Source organism: Condylura cristata, unplaced genomic scaffold (genome assembly GCF_000260355.1).
Source record: "Condylura cristata isolate star-nosed mole 26May11 unplaced genomic scaffold, ConCri1.0 scaffold00028, whole genome shotgun sequence".
Taxonomy (NCBI): domain Eukaryota; kingdom Metazoa; phylum Chordata; class Mammalia; order Eulipotyphla; family Talpidae; genus Condylura; species Condylura cristata.
In genome coordinates this window covers 2643244-2654073 of record NW_004567129.1, presented here as the reverse complement: position 1 = coordinate 2654073, position 10830 = coordinate 2643244, and positions in this window count along the sequence as shown.

Genomic DNA, 10830 nt, shown 5'->3' with positions numbered 1-10830 from the left:
GGCGGGCCAGGAGAGGTCTGCCACGCCATGTGGTCACCTCCGGGGCAGGCAGGAATCGAACTCACGCGGAAGTGGCTTTAGCTTCTCAGTGCTGTGTTTTAACCCACTGCGCCACCAGGGAGGGCCCAACAGATTCTTTTTTAAGCGGAGTGCCTGCTTAAAAATCAACATAGCTAGAAAAAACTGGAAACAAGAGACCATGTGAGTCTAGTTCTCATAGAAAAACCCTCATGACCTAAACATTCCCCAAGGCCCCTTCCGGCCCCCCTCCCCCAATACAGTCACAGTGGGCATTAGGATGTCATCATATGATGGGGGAACAAATAGTCAAGCCATAGTACTACTGGAGACATCTGTAATGTTTATCTGTGTCTATGTATTGGACCCCAATGTGGACCCCAAGTGGGTCTACAGCATTTTCCAAGGCTCTCAAGAAAAAAACCAAACAGGACCTCGGATCTTGCAAATGTCTCTTATACATTTGAGAGACAGATAGAGACAAAGACATAGAGAGGTTTATATCATTTACAACTGAAATGATTCTAACTATGATTTTCCATTTCCCTCCTGCTACACCACCGGCCTCTTTACTGTTACCTTGTGAGAGAGCGTGTCACAATGACACTAACCATTGAGTGTGGCCTTCCAGGCGAGTCCTCCCAGCACCCTTGCCTGGGGAAGGTGCCTGGCTGCTGGCAGGAGGCAGGATGGTGGGCTTGGGGGGAGGGGGTGCTGATGGCAGTAGTGAGTAGACCTTATTGACCTCACCTCAAGTGTTACCCCTGCAGTGTGAGCGCCCAGCTCTGCCCCAGTCACCTGGGCTAGTGCCATGACTGAGAACAACCAGCTGAGAAGCTGGTGAACATGGCCGTGGGGCAGAGAACAGGAAGAAAATCATAACTCGCGAGACCTGAGGTCTAGCTTGGGCTCTTTGCCTTACAGGAACCTTAGAAAACTCTATAGACTCAGGTTTCCAACATGTGAAATAAGAATAAAGGTATTTTCCGAGCTCACAGGGTTTTTTAAGACTCAAAGGTATATACCAGCAGTATGACAAATACCGGTGTGTGTTTATGGATACGTTGGCCTGTGTCAGACACTTAGCCCGTCTCTCTCCAGGGAGCAGGTGATGCTGAGATGGACTCAGGATAGATGAGCACACTGAGGCCAAGGTGGTGAAGTGATTCTCACGTGTGCTCCCAGTGAGAGTCCAGGACAGGGTACCCCTCTGTCCTTAATGCTGCTGACGACCAAGAGGACCTAGAAGAGAGGGCGGTGACACCCACATGTTCAGGTTAGGCTGGATGGACTTTTTCTATTTTCCATTCTGTGTTCTGTTACTAACAGAAGCAACGCTTCTGTAAAAAACTATGGCCAGGCTCTCCCTGCTGGCACATGGGTTAAAGCACCACATTATGAAGCTCTCCACAGCCACTGCAACTTGAGTTCGATCCCCCACCAGGGAGGTGACCCGCATGGTGTGGCAGATCTCTTCTGATCTGCCTGCTACTCTCCTCAGCAGTGTACTTTCTCAGCCTGTCTTTTCTGCTCCCCGCTCTGTCTCTGGTGAATCCTCTCACCCACCACACCTCTGGCCGTTACCCCAGTTTTGTATGCATAAATAAATAAATCTTAAAAACACACACAAAAAAAAAGAACTATGGCCCTGGGGAGTCCTGGGACAACTTAGAGTCTTAGACCAGGCAGGTGAACTATGTTATAAACAACCTAAAATCTCAGTGGTCTAACATGGTAGCATTTTATTTCTTGCTCATATAATGCACTGTGGGTATTGGGTTGACAAGATTCCATGAAATCACCAGGGACACTGAATCCATCTATCACATAATTGTACTGTCCCCTGCGACCCTGGGCCACCCGGCTGCATCCTTTAACTTCCTCTGAAAGACAGAAGAGAGGTTTATGTGTGGAAAGACTCTTCTGGCCCAAATTGGTGACAGGAAGTCACCAATTTCAGTTTCATTTCATTGACCAGAACTCAGTCATCTGGCCACTGGCCACTGCAAAAAAAGACCAGGAATGAATCTACTGTGTGCCTGAGAATAAGTGGGTTTTGTTGAACAACTCTAAACCACTACCGCACTTAAAAAATAACCGCTTACAAAGTCTTAAGTGATTTTACAGAATTCATGTCACCTATCTGAACTGAGCAGGACCAGAGAATGAATGTTTTCAAATTTATGTTCTGAATAAAATACAACATATAAGGGGGAGGGCAGTAAGACTTTCCCTGCTTGACACATCTGCTAGTCCTCTGGGAGTAGGGCTGTGATCAGCCACCCCACCTGCCTCTTCAGGACAGGGGTGTTCATCCTCCCAGCTGCTAGCAGTGCCACTGAGGCTGGGACTCAGCTAAATTGTCTCCAGATGAAGAAAGCCACCACCCCAAGGTCATGCCCTCTTCACAGGATGGCCCCCATAGTGCCCCTCAAGGGGAGCAAGGAGTGTGATCCCTGCTCCAGAATCCTCGAGAGACCTGCTGAAGCCTCTGTTGTGACTGCATCACAGTTCACCCTTTCCTCTTTTTCTTGCATAAAACTTTTGTCCACTCCCCTGAAGGTATTCATCAGTAGCCTTCCTGTGGACAAGCCCCCATCTCAGAGCCTGCTTCCCTGAATAGTCCACCTGCCTTTTAATCTAAGATAAGTGGTTCCAAGAGCAGTGTGAGGAGGCAGAGTCCAGACCGGTGTGGAGCTGGGGCAGCTGCTAAGGAAGTGACAGGTGTCCGTGGAGCATGGGGGCTGAATGGCCCTGAGAACGCTCTAGCTGTTTAGTTATAGGATGAGCTAATAGTGGAAGAGAATATACTGCAAGAGTCAAAACCTCAGACCGCTGAGAAATGTAAGGAAGGTAGAAACTGCAAGGCCCTGGGGGCTTGTGAGAATCACATTGGAAAGACAATGAGTAGCTGAGGGCGGTTACCTACCAAAGATTAAGTTGTAAGTCAGATGGTATCTTAGGCTGTGTATGAAAGATTTTCGTATGCTTTTGCAGTCCAAGGAGAAACAAAATCTAGGGGCCAGACCCCATGTTGAATGATCAGAGGGTCAGGAGTGGTTGAATTCTCAACCTTGAGTTATGTGTTCAGCAAGAGTCAGGGTAGGAAGGAGCAGGGCACTGAGCAGGAGGTGCGGTGACACCTGGCACCCATGCTGCTGGATCCACAGTTCCTCAGCACATGATGGGCCCATGAGTGGCCCATGTCACTCACTATGGGGTAGCACCTCTGACTTCTTTGATAATGTAGAGTCTCTGCTTTGCAAGACAACATGCCCACCTTCAGTCTCTAACATCCACTTCTTGCCAACAGACCTAAAGATGAAGTCACGACATAATTGTTAAGACAGCTCTGGGCCTACCAAATGGGAAGAAGCATAGGACCAGAAACAAACTTGTCCCAGCAAGAGATAGGAGATATGATGGGACTGGGGGTCCTGGATTCCAGGGACAGAAGGAGTGAGACCATCCCAATATGGGCACATAGGAGGTAGTGACACGCTAATAGGGAGCTATGTGGATAAAAATGTAGGTGTGGGTACAATGAAGGTCCATGCTACGTAAACATACATGAATTTCTAGAGCAATTCTGATAAAAAGGATCAAAGGCTTAGGGAAGTAGGCAATCTACAGTTGAAATAGTAAATAAAGACCATGGGTTCACTAGACAGCTATATTTGGCAGTGGAGAAAAGGAAACCCTGTTTACCAAAGTGATAAAACACGGGCTAGAGCGACATGGGCATTGTGGAGAAGTTCAAGAGTGGCTAACCTCTGTGGTCCAGGCTGCTGATGGGAAATGCTGTGATGGCACTGAGCTCCTTGATAGCAATGGAAATAATAGAGAAGGCAGTGGCTGGCAAGGGCTGGCAGACTCAATCATCAGAAGAAAAACAGATACAAATATTGCAATAAGTGGCAAGTTAGGGAAGCAGCCAAGAAGCGTGACCCTGGGAGAACCATGGAGGTTAATGGAACTCAGCCACCTGGGTGGGGCAGCTGGAAAGCCCTCAGCTGTGTGACTCAACCTGCACAATCAAAAGAAAGGACAGTAGATAGTCCGGGAGCAGGGGTCTCAATACAAAATTACAGTTCAGGTCTACAGCCGACAAGTTAGGAAACTTAGCTGACTGAAGACCAGGCCAGATCCCCAGCAGTGAGGACAGAGTGATTCACCCAGCTGTTCTGGAATGGGACATTTAACGATATGTTGAGGATAAAGGGATGTCTAGACAGTGTTGGAGTTGGAGTTGACACTGCAGGGGACTCAGAGCATCACGTGCCCCTTCTGAAGCGCCATCCAGGATGAAAGCATTAAGCAGGGTCCTGACACAGGTCTGGACTAGGCTGGAGCTGGTACAGGAGCGATTTCCCCAGAGCTCAAATGTACCCTGGGAGCTGATATATGTGGTCAGCAGAAGCACGCTACTGGTGAGGAGAAAGTTTGTATAATTAACAGAGTGGAAAGGCCAAGGGGAAGCCTCTTTAGTAGAGCAATTACTAAATTAGTATTTAACATTTAGATTAATTGAACATTTAATATAACTTAACATTTATATTAATTTAGTAATTGCAAACCAGAGGAATGGCAGAAATTAGTGTTATGCTTAAAGAGTAAAGGCTGCAAGTATATTTCCCACCGTCTTCTAATTCACAACTCTGGATCCTATAGAATCCAGACAGGAGCCAGAGGATGAAAGTGTCCGGTGATGAAGCTCATCAGGGAGTAGTCCCAACTGTAGCTACGTGCCAAGTGTGGGATTTTTGCAAGAGCAGATGAACTCAGTCTGGGAGGGTCCTAATGACTAGCTAACCAGGAGGAAAGGCTGGACTTGGCTCTCAGTGTGTTAGTGTGAGCCAAGAGTGAATCGCTGCTAGCCTGCAGCCCACTGAGGTGCTCATGCGTGGGAGAAAGGAAAGGGAAAGCTGCCTCACTGGTAGAACACTGGACCTTGCACTGGATCTGAGTGGAAAGAAAGGATGAGAAAGTGTGATATGCGGAGCCATCTGGACAGTGTTAAAGGGCTGAGTCAGGGGATCTACAAGGAGAAAAATTGGAAGATTCAGGTCAAGGAAGCTGAGGTAAAGGCATGTGAGTATGTAAATGTGAGTGTGGAGATTTCACTAGCTCGTGTTATTGCTCATTAGAAAAATCCACTAAATAACCAAGGATGAGTCACTAAATACCAAGAAAGCAGAAGCCCTATCTTCCCCTGTGAGTGGCCCAACAATGGCAGGGGCCGAGGCCAGGCATGAGCCTACTGTTGTTTCCATTGACCAAGGCCAACCCAGCTACTGCCATTGCCCAATGCCAACATGTCAACAGCCAAGACCAATCCTGATTCCCCAATATGACACCATCCCTTGAGAACACAACCCACCCACCAGTGGCAAGTTGATTATATTGACCCCTTTCTGCCCAGAAAGGGCAGAACTCATCTTGACTGAAATCAAACATGTTCTGAGGGACAATTTCCTTTCCTGCTCTCAAGGCCTTGGACACTACCGCTATCTGTGACTTGCAAAAACCTGATCCGTTGACATGGGATTCCAGATCAAGGACCCGCTTTAAAGCAAAAGAGGTACAGGAATAGATTCAGGTATGTGGGGTCCTCTGATCCTATCAAAATGGCACTTGTCACAATTTTCCATCAAGAAGTCATGGGAGGAGTTTTGGTGGCTTAACAATCACCACTAGATGATGATACCCTGAGGTGATGGCCATTGTCTCCCAGGGCACAGTGGAAACACTAAATCAATACCCACTGTATGGTTCGCATACATGCACCCTTCTGGAAACCAAGGGAAGCAGAAGTGCTCTGCTTGCCACACCCCAGGGGCCCTACAGGGAAATTGTCACTCCTGTACCATGACTCTGGGCTCTGTGAGGTTAGTGACCTCAGTTCTGAATAGGGGAATGAATGAGTGCTCTGACGAGAAGACACAGCACAAGTCCTGCTCACCTTCGAGTGGGGGCTGCTGTCTGTACTCTGGCAAGCAGGTGTGTAGAGCAGACCAGTCTGGAGGGACACCGACCTTGGTCATTGGGCACAATGACTTCAGCTGGTGGATGACATCACAAATGGGCACAGAAAACATCATAGTTGCCATTCACATAACCTATGGATGTGTTTCTGTAGGTCTGTGCTCAGTTTTGGTGACAAGTGAACCAGAGCACCCTCAGTCTGCTGAGGATACGGGGCCCCACGAGAGTCTGGGCTCCCTACCTCGCAGGTCACCTAGACCAGCACTGTGCTGGTCCAAGCACAAAGGGAATCTGGAACAGGCTGAGAAGAGACACTGAGATGCCGTGACTTAAGATCAGCTTCAGTGGTAGAGTTTAGTGACAAGAGCTTCTTCCTCGTGATTTCCCCTGCAAACCAGGCAGATTGGAATCTTGGAGAAACTGTCCCAAGAACTTGTTGTATAAGGCGAGCAGATATGAATGGTGCCATTGTCTTTGAATTGCCTTTGGGGAGTTCTAGGGTCACTGCCCAGATTCCCCTTCAGGACTGGACCACTCACTGTCTGATTTCTGGGTGTCCTGGAGCTGATGCTAGCTGCTCTCCAGGCATTGCTGGATAAGGAGGTCCTGCCTACACCCAAGACTTGTTGCTAGGTCACGACAGCCCAGTTCCTTGCACCCGAGGCAAGACAACCCATCTCAAAACTCGGTGCAGCAATTCAGCTCCTTCCTCTGGCTGTTCCCACTGTCTTCACCCCTGCAATACTGACCTTCGAGGTCATCATTTCCCAGGTACCTCTCTGTTTCAAACTGTTCACCAGGGAACCAGACCCAAGTCACCGTCTCATCTCAGCCACCCACTGGTTCTGCGAAAGCCACTTCTGAAGGGGGGGAGTGATGTTCCCAGGGGAGGCACAGAATCCCCACCCCCAGGACATTTCTATTCACCATTTCAAGTGGCTCCTTGCACTCTCTCTGACACATCAGCAGGTTCTGTTCCCAGGGTCCCTCACGCACTCCAGCCACCAGCCCAAAGAGGCAGGCTCCCTAAAAATCTTGGCATCAAGCCTTCTCTAGGCTCCTTCCCCTGGGGGCTAGTATCAGTTGAATGGAACAGTAGGAAGTCCCATCAACCAGCTGGGGAAGATGAAAGGCAAATTTGCTAAGAAAAAAGAAAAGCAATGAATTGTGTATTATGATTCAGAAGATCTGAGCAGAAGATCCAGGACAAAAAAAAAAAAAATTCTGGAGCACTTGGGAGTAACAATGGGAAAACAAATCAGTGTTCTGGTTCACCCCAGAATCCTTACCACCCAGTTCTCATAGACATACCTAGATACATATTGTCTTTAAATATTCTATTTTGAGCTCCATGGTCCAGAAAATTATTTTTTTATTTAGCCCGCATTTCCTCACGAGTAGCAGGGATTTTGATAGTAGGCCCCTGGACTTTTTTTTTTTTTTTAAAGATGTATTTATTTATGCTTACAGAACTGGGGTTACAGTCCAGAGGTGAGGGGGGTGACATGATTCACTAGAGACAGAGTGGGGAGAAGATTGACTGAAATATACTGCTGTGGGGAGCAGCAGGTGAGACAGGAGAGGTCTGCCACACCATGTGGGTCAGCTCCCTGGCCAGGGATTGAACTGGTGCTGCTGTGGCTGTGGAGAGCTTCATTGTGTTATGTTTTAACCCATTGCGCCACCAGGGAGAGTCCCCCCTGCACTTTTATTTGAACACAATTGCGTACACACACACACACACACACACACACGGTCATCACTTATGTTCCAGACCCTGCACTAGGCACCGGGAATACCAAGGTGAGCAAGGAAACGATCCTTCGGGGTTGAAATGGCACACCTGTATCTCAGAGAGACTTTGGGAACTTTCTGTTAGAGCACATGAAAGCATTCACTGTCCGGTGACCTTGGTGACCATTAAAGCTAAAGTTAGAAAGAGCAGAGTAAACCCAGTAACCTGCCACAGGCTCTCTGCTAGTTGCCTCAGGACCTCATTCTTAGTAATTGTCCCCCTGGGGTTCTCCATTGGTCCAGCCGGGAGGATGGGGCATCCGTGAAGATGAGGTGCAAGAGCTCATGCATTGTCCCTGATGATCGGGGTCCCTGGCTGGAATGGTCAGCTTCCCTGTGGACCCTGTGTGTCCTCGGGCAGGGAGCTACCCTTGCCTCAGGCTATTTATGTTTTCATGTAACTGAGAAGTCTGGTGTATCCAAGTTGTGACCAGGGCTGGATCCAGATGCTCAAATTAGTAGGAATTTGCCTTTCACCGTCTCTTGCTTCTGTTCTGCTGTGCGCTGGTCCATTCCCTGCTGTCCAGGCAGGGAAACACACGCGCAGGTCAAGCTGGTCCAGGAGCCTTCGTGTTCAAGGTCCATGGCACCCTCCTGCCCCTCCTGCCTGTCTCCAGTTGCTTCGACCAGTTTCTGGTTCCTGAACCCTGTTGAATAATTGCTGTTCGGCTATTTCCCATCCCAGATCTCAGTTTTGTCTGGAGGCTACCACCCATGGCCTTCAGACTGGGTCAAACAGGTCTCTGGGTCTCTGTTTAATTTGGTTCACATATTTTAATTTGGGTAAATGGGAAATTAATGATTCTAATTCTTTGCAGGATAAATTCCATCTTGTTCTTTAACCACATTTGCTCAATGCAGAGAGAAACCCATCTTCTCATTTAGCACCATTTGAAGAGGGAATAGAAGTCAGAAGGGCGGACTTGGAAGGTTTGCAAGGAGAATGATATTACCAGGGTGCTGCCCTGGCATTTGCCTCTCTCACGTGCACCCTGTCTTCTGTGAAAGTGATCGTTGGCAACAGCGGGCAGATCAATAGACGACATTGTGCAGGGATTGGTATTTGTTTAAGAGAGATCTCCCCGACTGACCCAATTCCTATAATGCAGGGAAAAAAAATGACAGAAGTAATATTTCTGTTCTTGCTTCACTTTCATTCATCTTATTTGATCAGGACTGAGCAAAACTGACATCTCATCAAACTCCAAAGTGTGTTTCGGCACCAGGTTCATAGGAGGGTGGCATTTAAAACACAGACATCGCAGGAACAAATGTATTTGCCAATCCCGTCCAGCATGTAAACCTGACCTTTCTCCTGTAGACTTATTGACATGAGCCTGTTTTGTATCCTATTTCATTATTGTGCGTGGAAAGTCCTTCTCTTGGAAAACAACTCAGTTGGGGCCAGAGTAGCCAATATGCCTTCCCTTCACAGTGAGATAGAGGGAATTAGAACGTCAGGTACTGGCAGGATTAGCACAATTCCTCAAAGAGTGTCTTTAATTAAAAATCACCCGGTCCCAGCAGTATGGGCCAGGAAGAAATTTCCATTTGGCACGTGGTGAGAGCAGAAGAATTGTATCCAAGGTTGCTGTCTTTTATCTGATGTGGGACCTCACCATTTGTTCCTTGCATCTGGGGACCTGGGAAATGCCTCGGTCCTCCCCAAACTCAGAACTCCATCTCTGATACATTTTTTTTTTAAGATTTATTTATTTATGGATACAGAACTGGGTACAGGGACGGTGAGAGGATTCACCACACACAGAGCGGGGAGCAGAACTAACATATAGATGAGGTACACTGCTGAGGGAAGCAGTGGGTGGGTCAGGAGAGGTCTGCTGCGCCATATGGATCACCTCTGGGGCAGACTGGGATCGAACTCATGCAGAAGTGGCTTTAGCTTCTTAGTGCAGTGCTTTAACCCGCTGCACCACCAGGGAGGGCCCCTCTGATACATTCTTACGCAGGCCACCATGATTCATTCAAGTCCTAGGAATCTGCCACCTTATCTGGTCAAACAACTGCAGAAATGATCCATTTGAGCATTAGTCTGACAAAATATCTGAGTTCAGATAGTCTAGGCACAAGGGGATAGTGGCAGTGAGCAAAGGAATTAAGATCTCTATTTCCGAGACATTTAATCTTCGGGAAGATAGTCCCGAAGTTAATAAACAATATAAGTAAGATAGGTTTAGAAAGCGAAGGAGTGTGTTATCGTGTACACTACAGACAGCAGCAGAGAATGCCTGGGGTGATGGCTGTCAGAGGCTGTTCAGGGGAGCTCCCACCTGAGGTGGAGGGAGGATAATTGAACTGAAATGTGGGAGGTAGACTAGTTCTGGTAGCATATACTGCATGTGCAAAGGCCCTGGGGTGGAAACGGTTTGAGGGGAAGCGGGAGCAGTCAGAGTGTAGAGTTTCAGCAGTGTGGAGGGGCAGGCTCTGGGATGAGCTAACTGGACAGGGCAGAGTAAGGAGCACCTGGGAGATCTAACCCTGGCGATGGGAGCTATTGAAGGTTGTTGAGTGGAAGTGAGAGTAATTCAGCTGAGCTTTCAGGAGCCACCCTAAAATGTAGTGGCAGAATTGGGGGAACACTTATGTAATAACAGAATCCAGCTGTGTGGCTGTTGGAGCCAGTTCTAGCAAGAGATGAGGGTGGCTTCACCCATATCACCTACTGAGCCACAATCTGTATGTGCAAATCAGTTCTCCCCTCCCCCACCCATTCACACACCCCCTCCCCCATGGAGGCAGAGTGAATCCAGATCTTTCTACCACTTCAGCACTCAGTGACAGGCTCATGATTCTCCATTATCCTGTTCTGGGCAGCAAACCATTTTTCCCAGCTCTTCTTCTTGTGACAGATTTTAAATCTCCATTACACATTTCCCACTCTTTTCTGGCTCTGATCTAGTCTCCTCAGGTTCTTCGTGGAACACAGAATGCAACACAGCACAGAATACATTTTGTGTTTTCATCGTATTAAATGTCTGCCGTGGAGAAAGCTCCCCTCACCCCGTCAGCTCG